Consider the following 12,368-nt stretch of genomic DNA (forward strand, 5'->3'; position numbering starts at 1 on the left):
GCGTGCGCACTGCACCTCCCGTGCTCGTTCTAATATCAAGTAAAATGCTACGGTGCCGTGACTCACATTGGCGAATAAACCTGAGGACCATAATTCAAGTCGCGCGTAACGTCGAAAGAATCATCTGCAAAAAAATGGGTGCAACACGAGGACTTCCTAAGAAAATAGGTGAAATATAAGGACTTCGCATGAGATCACCCATCCTAGTGCTACTCTCGCCCAAGCACCCTTAACTTGCGGAGTTCTGATAGAATCCGTTTCATTGGTGCTGGTATGATCGCTCATGTTTCATTCTGCGCTGCAAATACATACACTCTTTCTCCTCCCATCCCCCCTCCCGTCATTTGTTTCCTTGTGCGTGCACTCTGCATTTCTCTTTCTCGTTCTAATATCAAGTAATATACCCCGGCACCGTGACTCATCTTTGCAAATGAACCAGCGGTTTATAATTCTATTCGCGCGTAACGTCTAACAACCCATCCGAAAAAAAATAGGTGCAACACGAGGGCTTCCCAAGTGGTCACCCATCCGAGTACTATGCTCGCCCAAGCACACTTAACTGCAGAGTTCTGATGGGATCCAGAGCTTTAGTGCTGGTATGATCGCACCTGTTTACTTTCGCACTGCAAATACATACACTCCTTCTCCTTTCTTCCCCCTCCTGTCATTTGTTTCCTTGTGCGTTCACACTTCACCTCTCATTCTCGTTCTAATATCGATTAAAATGCCCCTGCATCTTGACTCACATTTGCGTATAAACCAGCGGACCCTAGTTCCAGACGCGCATAAAGTCGAACGACCCGTCTGAAAAAAAATTGGTGCGACACGAGGACTTCCCAGGAGGTCACCCATCCGAGTACTAATCTCGCCCAAGCACACTTCACTGCGGAGTTCTGATGGGATCCAGTGCATTAGTGCTAGTATGATCTCACCTGTTTAATTTCGCGCTGCAAATACATAAACTCATTCCCCTTTCTTCCCCCTCCCGTCATTTGTTTCCTTGTGCGTGCGCATTGTACCTCCCGTTCTCGTTCTAATATCAAGTAAAATGCTACAGCGCCGTGACTCACATTTGCGAATAAACCTGAGGACCATAATTCAAGTCGCGCGTTACGTCGAAAGAATCATCTGCAAAAAAATGGGTGCAACACGAGGACTTCACAAGAAAATGGGTGAAATATAAGGACTTCCCAGGAGGTAACCCATGCTAGTACTACTCTCGCCCAAGCACCCTTACCTATGGAGTTCTGATAGAATCCGTTGCATTAGTGCTGGTATGATCGCACCTGTTTCATTTCACGCTGCAAATGCATAAACTCTTTCTCCTTTCTTCCCCCTCCCGTGTTTTTTTCCTTGTGCATGCGCACTGCACCTCTCGTGCTCGTTCAAATATCAAGTAAAATGCCACGGCGCCGTGACTCATATTTGCGAATAAATCTGCGGACCATAATTAAAGTCGCGCGTAACGTCGAACGGCACATCTGAAAAAAAGAAAATGGGTGCAACACGAGAACTTCCCAGGAGGTAACCCATCATTGTACTACTTTCGCCAAAGCACACTTAACTGCGGAGTTCTAATGGGATCCGGTGCATTTGTGCTTGTGTGACCGCACCTGTTTAATTTCGTGCTGAAAATACATACACTCCTTCTTCCCTCCCCCCTCCCATCATTTGTTTCCTTGTGCGTTCACACTGCACCTCTCCTTCTCCTTCTAATATCGATTAAAATACCCCTGATTCTTGACTCACATTTGCGTATAAACCAGCGGACCAAAGTTCCAGTCGCGCGTAACGTCGAACGACCCGTCTGAAAAAAATTGGTTGAACACAAGGACTTCCCAAGAGGTCACCCATCCGAGTACTACTCTCACCCAAGCACAATTAACTGCCGAGTTCTGATGGGATCCAGTGCATTAGTGCTGGTATGATCGCACCCGTTTAATTTCGAACTGCAAATACATAAACTCCTTCTCCTTTCTTCCCCCTCCCGTCATTTGTTTCCTTGTGCGTGTGCACTGCACCTCCCGTGCTCGTTCTAATATCAAGTAAAATACTACGGTGCCGTGACTCACATTTGCGAATAGACCTGAGGACCATAATTCAAGTCGCGCGTAACGTCGAAAGAATCATTTGCAAAAAAATAGGTGCAACACGAGAACTTTACAAGAAAATGGGTGAAATATAAGGACTTCGCAGGAGGTAAGCCATGCTAGTACTACTCTCGCCCAAGCACCCTTACCTACGGAGTTCTGATAGAATCCGCTGCATTAGTGCTGGTATGATCGCACCTGTTTAATTCTGCACTGCAAATACATACACTCTTTCTCCTCCCATCCCCCTCCCGTCATTTGTTTCCTTGTGCGTGCACTCTGCATCTCTCTTTCTCGTTCTAATATTAAGTAATATGCCCCGGCACCGTGACTCACCTTTGCAAATAAACCAGCGGTTTATAATTCCATTCGCGTGTAACGTCGAACAACCCATCCGAATACTAATCTCGCCCAAGGAAACTTCACTGCAGAGTTCTGATGGGATCCGGTGCATTAGTGCTGGTATGATCGCACCTGTTTAATTTTGCGCTGCAAATACATAAACTCATTCCCCTTTCTTCCCCCTCCCGTCATTTGTTTCCTTGTGCGTGCGCACTGCACCTCCCGTTCTCGTTCATATATCAAGAAAATGCTACAGCACCGTGACTCACATTTGCGAATAAACCTGAGGACCATAATTCAAGTCGCGCGTAACGTTGAAAGAATCATCTGCAAAAAAATGGGTGCAACACGAGGACTTCACAAGAAAATGGGTGAAATATAAGGACTTCGCAGGAGGTAACCCATGCTAGTACTACTCTCGCCCAAGCACCCTTACCTACGGAGTTCTGATAGAATCTGATGCATTAGTGCTAGTATGACCGCACCTGTTTAATTTCATGCTGAAAATACATACACTCCTTCTTCCCTCCCCCCCCCCATCATTTGTTTCCTTGTGCGTTCACACTGCACCTCTCCTTCTCGTTCTAATATCGATTAAAATACCCCTGATTCTTGACCCTCATTTGCGTATAAACCAGCGGACCATAGTTCCAGTCGCGCGTATTGTCGAACGACCCGTCTGAAAAAAAATTGGTGCAACACAAGGACTTCCCAGGAGGTCACCCATCCGAGTACTACTCTCGCCCAAGCACACTTAACTGCGGAGTTCTGATGGGATCCAGGGAAATAGTGCTGGTATGATCGCACCCGTTTAATTTCGTGCTGCAAATAGATAAACTCCTTCTCCTTTCTTCCACCTCCCGTCATTTGTTTCCTTGTGCGTGCGCACTGCACGTCCCGTGCTCATCCTAATATCAGGTAAAATACTACGGTGCCGTGACTCACATTTACGAATAAACCTGAGGACCATAATTCAAGTCGCGCATAATGTCGAAAGAATCATCTGCAAAAAAATGGGTGCAACACGAGGACTTCACAAGAAAATGAGTGAAATATAAGGACTTCGCAGGAGGTAACCCATGCTAGTACTACTCTCGCCGAAGCACCCTTACCTACGGAGTTCTGATAGAATCCGCTGCATTAGTGCTGGTATGATCGCACTTGTTTCATTTCGTGCTGAAAATACATACACTCATTCTTTCCTCCCCCTCCCATCAATTGTTTCCTTGTGCGTTCACACTGCACCTCTCCTTCTCGTTCTAATATCAATTAAAATGCCCCTGCTTCTTGACTCACATTTGTGTATAAACCAGCGGAACCCAGTTCCCGTCGCGCGTAACGTCGAACGACCCGTCTGAAAAAAAAATTGGTGCGACACGAGGACTTCCCAGGAGGTCACCCATCCGAGTACTACTCTCGCCCAAACGCACTTAACTGCGAAGTTCTGATGGGATCCGGTGCATTAGTCCTGATATGATCGCACCCATTTTATTTTGCGCTGCAAAAACATAAACTCCTTCTCCTTTCTTCCCCCTCCCGTCATTTGTTTCCTTGTGCGTGCGCACTGCACCTCCCGTGCTCGTTCTAATATCAAGTAAAATGCTACGGTGTCGTGACTCATATTTGCGAATAAACCTGAGGACTATAATTCAAGTCGCGAGTATCGTCGAAAGAATCATCTGCAAAAAAATGGGTGCAACACGAGGACTTCCTAAGAAAATGGGTGAAATATAAGGACTTCGCAGGAGGTCACCCATCCTAGAGCTACTCTCGCCCAAGAACCCTTAACTTGCGGAGTTCTAATAGAATCCGTTGCATTGGTGCTGGTATGATTGCTCATGTTTCATTCTGCGCTGCAAATACATACACTTTTTTTTCCCTCCATCCCCCCTCCCGTCATTTGTATCCTTTTGCGTGCACTCTGCATCTCTCCTTCTCGTTCTAATATTGATTAAAATGCCCCTGCTTCTTGACTCACATTTGCGTATAAACCAGGGGACCCTAGTTCCAGTCGCGCGTAACGTCGAACGACCCGTCTGAAAAAAAAAATAGTGCGACACAAGGACTTCCAGGAGGTCACCCATCCGAGTACTACTCTCGCCCAAGCACACTTAACTGCGGAGTTCTGATGGGATCCGGTGCATTAGTGCTGGTATGATCGCACCTGTTTAATTTCGCGCTGCAAATACATAAACTCCTTCTCCTTTCTTCCCCCTCCCGTCATTTGTTTCCATGTGCGTGCGCACTGCACCTCTCGTTCTTGTTCAAATATCAAGTAAAATACCACGGCGCCGTGACTCACATTTGCGAATAAATCTGCAGACCATAATTAAAGTCGCGCGTAACGTCGAACGGCACATCTGAAAAAAAAAATGGGTGCAACACGAGAACTTCCCAGGAGGTAACCCATCATTGTACTACTTTCGCCAAAGCACAGTTAACTGCGGAGTTCTGATGGGATCCGGTGCATTTGTGCTGGTGTGACCGCACCTGTTTAATTTTGTGCTGAAAAAACATACACTCCTTCTTCCCTCCCCCCCTCCCATCATTTGTTTCCTTGTGCGTTCACACTGCACCTCTCATTCTCGTTCTAATATCGATTAAAATGCCCCTGATTCTTGACTCACATTTGCGTATAAACCAGCGGACCATAGTTCCAGTCGCGCGTAACGTCGAACGACCCATCTGAAAAAATATTATTGCGATACGAGGACTTCCCAAGAGGTCACCCATCCGAGTACTACTCTCGCCCAAGCACACTTAACTGCAGAGTTCTAATGGGATCCAGTGCATTAGTGCTGGTATGATGCCACTTGTTTAATTTTGCGCTTCAAATACATACACTCCTTCTCTTTTCTTCCTCCTCCTGTCATTTGTTTCCTTGTGCGTGCGCACTGCACCTCCCGTACTCGTTCTAATATCAAGTAAAATGCCACGGTGCCATGACTCACATTTGCGAATAAACCTGCGGACCATAAATCAAGTCGCGCGTAACGTCGAAAGAATCATCTGCAAAAAGATGGGTGCAACACGAGGACCTCCCAAGAAAATGGGTGAAATATAAGGACTTCGCAGGAGGTCACCCATCCAAGTACTTTTCTCGCTCAAGCACCCTTAACTGCGGAGTTCTGATAGAATCCATTGCATTAGTGCTGGTATGATCCCTCATGTTTCATTCTGCACTGCAAATACATACACTCTTTCTCCTCCCATCCCCCCTCCCGTCTTTTATTTCCTTGTGCGTGCACTATGCATCTCTCTTTCTCGTTCTAATATCAAGTAATATTCCCCGGCACCGTGACTCACCTTTGCAAATGAACCAGCAGTTTATAATTCCATTCACAAGTGACGTCGAACAACCCATCCGAAAAAAAATTGGTGCAACACGAGGGCTTCCCAAGTGGTCACCCATCCGAGTACTACTCCCGCCCAAGCACACATAACTGCGGAGTTCTGATGGGATCCGGATATTTAGTGCTGGTATGATCGCACCTGTTTAATATCACGCTGCAAATACATACACTCCTTCTCCTTTCTTCCCCTTCCTGTCATTTGTTTCCTTGTTCGTTCACACTTCAACTCTCATTCTCGTTCTAATATCGATTAAAATGCCCCTGCTTCTTGACTCACATTTGCGTATAAACCAGCGGACCCAAATTCCAGACGTGCGTAACGTCGAACGACCCGTCTGAAAAAAAATTGGTGCGACACAAGGACTTCCAGGAGGTCACCCATCCGAGTACTACTCTCGCCCAAGCACACTTAACTGCGGAGTTCTGATGGGATCCGGTGCATTAGTGCTGGTATGATCGCACCTGTTTAATTTCGCCTGCAAATACATAAACTCCTTCTCCTTTCTTCCCCCTCCCGTCATTTGCTTCCTTGTGCGTGCGCACTGCACCTCTCATTCTCGTTCAAATATCAAGCAAAATGCCACGGCGCCGTGACTCACATTTGCAAATAAATCTGCGGACCATAATTAAAGTCGCGCGTAACGTCGAACGGCACATCTGAAAAAAGGAAAATGGGTGCAACACGAGAACTTCCCAGGAGGTAACCCATCATTGTACTACTTTCGCCAAAGCATACTTACCTGCGGAATTCTGATGGGATCCGGTGCATCTGTGCTGGTGTGACCGCACCTGTTTAATTTCATGCTGAAAATACATACACTCCTTCTTCCCTCCCGCCCTCCCATCATTTTTTTCCTTGTGGGTTCACACTGCACCTCTCCTTCTCATTCTAATATCGATTAAAATGCCCCTTTTTCTTGACTCACATTTGCGTATAAACCAGCGGACCATAGTTCTAGTCGCGCGTAACGTCGAACGACCCATCTGAAAAAAATTGTTGCGACACGAGGACTTCCAAGAGGTCACCCATCCGAGCACTACTCTCGCCCAACCACCCTTAACTGCAGAGTTCTGATGGGATCCAGTGCATTAGTGCTGGTATGATGAAACTTGTTTAATTTTGCGCTTCAAATACATACACTCCTTCTCTTTTCTTCCTCCTCCCATCATTTGTTTTCTTGTGCGTGCGCACTGCACCTCCCGTACTCGTTCTAATATCAAGTAAAAAGCCACGGTGCCGTGACTCACATTTGCGAATAAACCTACGGACCATAAATCAAGTCCCGCGTAACGTCGAAAGAATCATCTGCAAAAAGATGGGTGCAACACGAGGACCTCCCAAGAAAATGGGTGAAATATAAAGACTTCGGAGGAGGTCACCCATTCGAGCACAAATCTCGCCCGAGCACACATAACTGCGGAGTTCTGATGTGATCCGGTGCATTAGTGCTGGTATGATCGCACCTGTTTAATTTTGCGCTGCAAATAAATAAACTCATTCCCCTTTTTTCCCCCTCCCGTCATTTGTTTCCTTGTGCGTGCGCACTGCACCTCCCGTGCTCGTTCTAATATCAAGAAAAAATCTACGGTGCCGTGACTCACATTTGCGAATAAACCTAAGGACCATAATTCAAGTCGCGCGTATCGTCGAAAGAATCATCTGCAAAAAAATGTGTGCAACACGAGGACTTCCAAAGAAAATGGGTGAAATATAAGGACTTCGCAGGAGGTCACCCATCCTAGTGCTACTCTCGCCCAAGCACCCTTAACTTGCGGAGTTTTAATAGAATTCGTTGCACGTGTGCTGGTATGATTGCTCATGTTTCATTCTGCACTGCAAATACATACACTTTTTCTCCCTCCATCCCCCCTCCCGTCATTTGTTTCCTTGTGTGTGCACTCTGCATCTCTCCTTCTCGTTCTAATATCGATTAAAATGCCCCTGCTTCTTGACTCACATTTGCGTATAAACCAGTGTACCCTAGTTCCATTCGCGCGTAACGTCGAACGACCCGTCTGAAAAAAAAAATAGTGCGTCAGGAAGACTTCCAAGGAGGTCACCCATCTGAGTACTACTCTCGCCCAAGCACACTTAACTGCAGAGTTCTAATGGGATCCGGTGCATTAGTGCTGGTATGATGGCAACTATTTAATTTTGCGATGTAAATACATAAACTCCTTCTCCTTTCTTCCCCTTCCCGTCATTTGTTTCCTTGTGCGTGCGCACTGCACCTCTCGTTCTCGTTCAAATATCAAGTAAAATGCCACGACGCCGTGACTCACATTTGGGAATAAATCTGCGGACCATAATTAAAGTTGCGCGTAACATCGAACGGCACATCTGAAAAAAAAAATGGGTGCAACACGAGAACTTCCCAGGAGGTAACCCATCATTGTACTACTTTCGCCAAAGCACACTTAACTGCGGAGTTCTGATGGATCCGGTGCATTTGTGCTGGTGTGACAGCACCTGTTTAATTTTGTGCTGAAAATACATACACTCCTTCTTCCCTCCCCCCCTCCCATCATTTGTTTCCTTGTGCGTTCACACTGCACATCTTCTCGTTCTAATATCGATTAAAATGCCCCTGATTCTTGACTCACATTAAACCAGCGGACCAAAGTTCCAGTCGCGCGTAACGTCGAACGACCCATCTGAAAAAAAATTGTTGCGATACGAAGACTTCCCAAGAGGTCACCCATCCGAGTACTACTCTCGCCCAAGCACACTTAACTGCAGAGTTCTGATGGGATCGAGTGCATTAGTGCTGGTATGATGCCACTTGTTTAATTTTGCGCTTCAAATACATACACTCCTTCTCTTTTCTTCCTCCTCCCAACATTTGTTTCCTTGTTCGTGCGCACTGCACCTCCCGTACTCGTTCTAATATCAAGAAAAATGCCACGGCGCCGTGACTCACATTTGCGAATAAACCTGCGGACCATAAATCAAGCCGCGCGTAACGTCGAAAGAATCATCTGCAAAAAGATGGGTGCAACACGAGGACCTCCAAAGAAAATGGGTGAAATATAAGGACTTCGCAGGAGGTCACCCATCCGTGTACTTTTCTCGCCCAAGCACCCTTAACTGCGGAGTTCTGATAGAATCCGTTGCATTAGTGCTGGTATGATCCCTCATGTTTCATTCTGCACTGCAAATACATACACTCTTTCTCCTTCCATCCCCCCTCCCGTCATTTGTTTCCTTGTGCGTGCACTATGCATCTCTCTTTCTCGTTCTAATATCAAGTAATATGCCCCGGCACCGTGACTCACCTTTGCAAATGAACCAGCAGTTTATAATTCCATTCTCGCGTAACGTCGAACAACCCATCCGAAAAAAAATAGGTGCAACATGAGGGCTTCCCAAGTGGTCACCCATCCGAGTACTACCCTCGCCCAAGCACACTTAACTGCGGAGTTCTGATGGGATCCAGAGCTTTAGTGCTGGTATGATCGCACCTTTTTAATTTCGCGCTGCAAATACATACACTCCTTCTCCTTTCTTCCCCCTCCCGTCATTTGTTTCCTTGTGCGTTCACACTTCACCTCTCATTCTCGTTCTAATATCGATTAAAATGCCCCTGCTTCTTGACTCACATTTGCGTATAAACCAGCGGACCCTAGTTCCAGATGAGTGTAACGTCGAACGACCCGTCTGAAAAAAAATTGGTGCGACACGAGGACTTTTCAGGAGGTCACCCATCCGAGTACTAATCTCGCACAAGCACACTTCACTATGGAGTTCTGAAGGGATCCGGTGCATTAGTGCTGGTATGATCGTACCTGTTTAATTTTGCGCTACAAATACATAAACTCATTCCCCTTTCTTCCCCCTCCCGTCATTTGTTTCCTTGTGCGTGCGCACTGCACCTCCCGTTTTCGTTCTAACATCAAGTAAAATGCTACAGCGCCGTGACTCACATTTGCGAATAAACCTGAGGACCATAATACAAGTCGCGCGTAACGTCGAAAGAATCATCTGCAAAAAAATGGGTGCAACACGAGGACTTCACAAGAAAATGGGTGAAATATAAGGACTTCGCAGGAGGTAACCCATGCTAGTACTACTCTCGCCCAAGAACTTTTACCTACGGAGTTCTGATAGAATCTGTTGCATTAGTGCTGGTATGATCGCACCTGTTTCATTTCCGGCTGCAAATACATACACTCCTTCTCCTTTCTTCCCCCTCTCGTCATTTGTTTCCTTGTGCGTGCGCACTGCACCTCTCGTTCTCGTTCAAATATCAAGTAAAATGCCACGGCGCCGTGACTCACATATTCGAATAAATCTGCGGACCATAATTAAAGTCGCGCGTAACGTCGAACGACACATCTGAAGAAAAGAAAATGGGTGCAACACGAGAACTTCCGAGGAGGTAACCCATCATTGTACTACTTTCGCCAAAGCACACTTAACTGCAGAGTTCTGATGGGATCCGGTGCATTTGTGCTGGTGTTACCTCACCTGTTTAATTTCGTGGTGAAAATACATACACTTCTTCTTCCCTCCCGCCCTCCCATCATTTGTTTCCTTTTGCGTTCACATTGCACCTCTCCTTCTCGTTCTAATATCGATTAAAATGCCCCTGATTCTTGACTCACATTTGCGTATAAACCAGCGGAACATAGTTCCAATCGCGCGTAATGTCGAACGACCTATCCGAAAAAAAAATTGTTGTGATACGAGGACTTCTCAAGAAGTCACCCATCCGAGTACTACTCTCGCCCAAGCACACTAAACTCCAGAGTTCTGATGGGATCCAGTGCATTAGTGCTGGTATGATGCCACTTGTTTAATTTTGCGCTTCAAATACATACACTCCTAATCTTTTCTTCCTCCTCCCGTCATTTGTTTCCTTGTGCGAGCGCACTGCACCTTCCGTACTTGTTCTAATATCTAAGTAAAATGCCACGGCGCCGTGACTCACATTTGCGAATAAACCTGCAGACCATAAATCAAGTCGCGCATAACGTCGAACGGCACGTCAGAAAAAAAAATGGGTGCAACATGAGAACTTCCCATGAGGTAACCCATCATTGAACTACTTTCGCCAAAGCACACTTAACTGCGGAGTTCTGATGGGATCTGGTGCTTTTGTGCTGGTGTGACCGCACCTGTTTAATTTCGTGCTGAAAATACATACACTCCTTCTTCCCTCCCCCCTCCCATCATTTGTTTCCTTGTGCGTTCACACTGCACCTCTCCTTCTCGTTCTAATATCGATTAAAATGCCCCTGATTCTTGACTCACATTTGCGTATAAACCAGCAGACGATAGTTCCAGTAGCGCGTAACGTCGAACGACACATCTGAAAAAAAATTGTTGCGATACGAGGACTTCCCAAGAGGTCACGCATCCGAGTACTACTCTCGCCCAAGCACACTTAACTGCAGAGTTCTGATGGGATCGAGTGCATTAGTGCTGGTATGATGCCACTTGTTTAATTTTGCGCTTCAAATACATACACTCCTTCTCTTTTCTTCCTCCTCCCGTCATTTGTTTCCTTTTGCGTGCGCACTGCACCTCCCGTTCTCGTTCTAATATCAAGTAAAATGCCACGGCGCCGTGACTCACATTTGCGAATAAACCTGTGGACCATAAATCAAGTCGCGCGTAACGTCAAAAGAATCATCTGCAAAAAGATGGGTGCAACATGAGGACCTCCCAAGAAAATGGGTGAAATATAAGGACTTCGCAGGAGGTCACCAATCCGAGTACATTTCTCGCCCAAGCACCCTTAACTGCGGAGTTCTGATAGAATCCGTTGCATTAGTGCTGGTATGATCCCTCATGTATCATTCTGCACTGCAAATACATACACTCTGTCTCCTTCCATCCCCCCTCCCGTCATTTGTTTCCTTGTGCGTGCACTCTGCATCTCTCTTTCTCGTTCTAATTTCAAGTAATATGCCCCGGCACCGTGACTCACCTTTGCAATTGTACCAGCGGTTTATAATTCCATTCGCGCATAACGTTGAACAACCCATCCGAAAATATGTAGGTGCAACACGAGGGCTTCCCAGGTGGTCACCCATCCGAGTACTACTCTCGCTCAAGCACACTTAACTGCGGAGTTCTGATGGGATCCGGAGCTTTAGTGCTGGTATGATCGCACCTGTTTAATTTTGTGCTGCAAATACATACACTCCTTCTCCTTTCTTCCCCCTCCCGTCATTTGTTTCCTTGTGCGTTCACACTTCACATCTTGTTCTCGTTCTAATATCGATTAAAATGCCTCTGCTTCTTGACTCACATTTGCATATAAACCAGCGGACCCTAGTTCCAGACGCGCGTAACGTCGAACGACCCGTCTGAAAAAAAATTGGTGCGACACGAGAACTTCCCGTGCTCGTTCTAATATCAAGTAAAATGCTACGGTGCCGTGACTCACATTTGCGAATAAACCTGAGGACCATAATTCAAGTCGCGCGTATCGTCGAAAGAATCATCTGCAAAAAAATGGGTGCAACACGAGGACTTCCTAAGAAAATGGGTGAAATATAAGGACTTCGCAGGAGGTCACCCATCCTAGTGCTACTCTCGCCCAAGCACCCTTAACTTGCGGACTTCTGATCGAAT

The 12,368-nt window shown here is 46.3% G+C and overlaps 4 non-coding genes and 17 pseudogenes across 4 annotated transcripts; all 21 read right to left on the reverse strand.

Annotated features, from left to right (window-relative positions):
* Positions 1–491: 491 nt before the first annotated feature.
* LOC148243435 (5S ribosomal RNA) lies at positions 492–610 on the reverse strand (annotated as a pseudogene).
* A 205-nt stretch (positions 611–815) lies between these two features.
* LOC148243436 (5S ribosomal RNA) lies at positions 816–934 on the reverse strand (annotated as a pseudogene).
* A 562-nt stretch (positions 935–1,496) lies between these two features.
* On the reverse strand, positions 1,497–1,615 carry LOC148243437 (5S ribosomal RNA; annotated as a pseudogene).
* Positions 1,616–1,818: 203 nt separating this feature from the next.
* Positions 1,819–1,936, reverse strand: LOC148243438 (5S ribosomal RNA; annotated as a pseudogene).
* A 1,186-nt stretch (positions 1,937–3,122) lies between these two features.
* On the reverse strand, positions 3,123–3,241 carry LOC148243439 (5S ribosomal RNA; annotated as a pseudogene).
* Positions 3,242–3,798: 557 nt separating this feature from the next.
* LOC148243440 (5S ribosomal RNA) lies at positions 3,799–3,917 on the reverse strand (annotated as a pseudogene).
* Positions 3,918–4,480: 563 nt separating this feature from the next.
* LOC148243441 (5S ribosomal RNA) lies at positions 4,481–4,598 on the reverse strand. Its single transcript, XR_015815008.1, has one exon. It is a non-coding gene; the product is annotated as a 5S ribosomal RNA (ribosomal RNA).
* Positions 4,599–4,805: 207 nt separating this feature from the next.
* LOC148243442 (5S ribosomal RNA) lies at positions 4,806–4,924 on the reverse strand (annotated as a pseudogene).
* Positions 4,925–5,128: 204 nt separating this feature from the next.
* LOC148243443 (5S ribosomal RNA) lies at positions 5,129–5,246 on the reverse strand (annotated as a pseudogene).
* A 561-nt stretch (positions 5,247–5,807) lies between these two features.
* LOC148243444 (5S ribosomal RNA) lies at positions 5,808–5,926 on the reverse strand (annotated as a pseudogene).
* A 205-nt stretch (positions 5,927–6,131) lies between these two features.
* LOC148243445 (5S ribosomal RNA) lies at positions 6,132–6,249 on the reverse strand. The gene has a single exon (XR_015814996.1). It is a non-coding gene; the product is annotated as a 5S ribosomal RNA (ribosomal RNA).
* A 208-nt stretch (positions 6,250–6,457) lies between these two features.
* Positions 6,458–6,576, reverse strand: LOC148243446 (5S ribosomal RNA; annotated as a pseudogene).
* Positions 6,577–7,813: 1,237 nt separating this feature from the next.
* On the reverse strand, positions 7,814–7,932 carry LOC148243447 (5S ribosomal RNA; annotated as a pseudogene).
* A 207-nt stretch (positions 7,933–8,139) lies between these two features.
* LOC148243448 (5S ribosomal RNA) lies at positions 8,140–8,257 on the reverse strand (annotated as a pseudogene).
* A 194-nt stretch (positions 8,258–8,451) lies between these two features.
* On the reverse strand, positions 8,452–8,569 carry LOC148243449 (5S ribosomal RNA; annotated as a pseudogene).
* A 561-nt stretch (positions 8,570–9,130) lies between these two features.
* LOC148243450 (5S ribosomal RNA) lies at positions 9,131–9,249 on the reverse strand. Its single transcript, XR_015815077.1, has one exon. It is a non-coding gene; the product is annotated as a 5S ribosomal RNA (ribosomal RNA).
* A 205-nt stretch (positions 9,250–9,454) lies between these two features.
* Positions 9,455–9,573, reverse strand: LOC148243451 (5S ribosomal RNA; annotated as a pseudogene).
* A 563-nt stretch (positions 9,574–10,136) lies between these two features.
* Positions 10,137–10,255, reverse strand: LOC148243452 (5S ribosomal RNA; annotated as a pseudogene).
* Positions 10,256–10,786: 531 nt separating this feature from the next.
* LOC148243453 (5S ribosomal RNA) lies at positions 10,787–10,905 on the reverse strand (annotated as a pseudogene).
* A 203-nt stretch (positions 10,906–11,108) lies between these two features.
* On the reverse strand, positions 11,109–11,226 carry LOC148243454 (5S ribosomal RNA; annotated as a pseudogene).
* A 561-nt stretch (positions 11,227–11,787) lies between these two features.
* Positions 11,788–11,906, reverse strand: LOC148243455 (5S ribosomal RNA). The gene has a single exon (XR_015814459.1). It is a non-coding gene; the product is annotated as a 5S ribosomal RNA (ribosomal RNA).
* Between the last annotated feature and the right edge of the window lie 462 nt (positions 11,907–12,368).

This window comes from Carica papaya, chromosome 8 (genome assembly GCF_054855325.1).
Source record: "Carica papaya isolate Zhongbai chromosome 8, ASM5485532v1, whole genome shotgun sequence".
Classification (NCBI taxonomy): Eukaryota; Viridiplantae; Streptophyta; class Magnoliopsida; order Brassicales; family Caricaceae; genus Carica; species Carica papaya.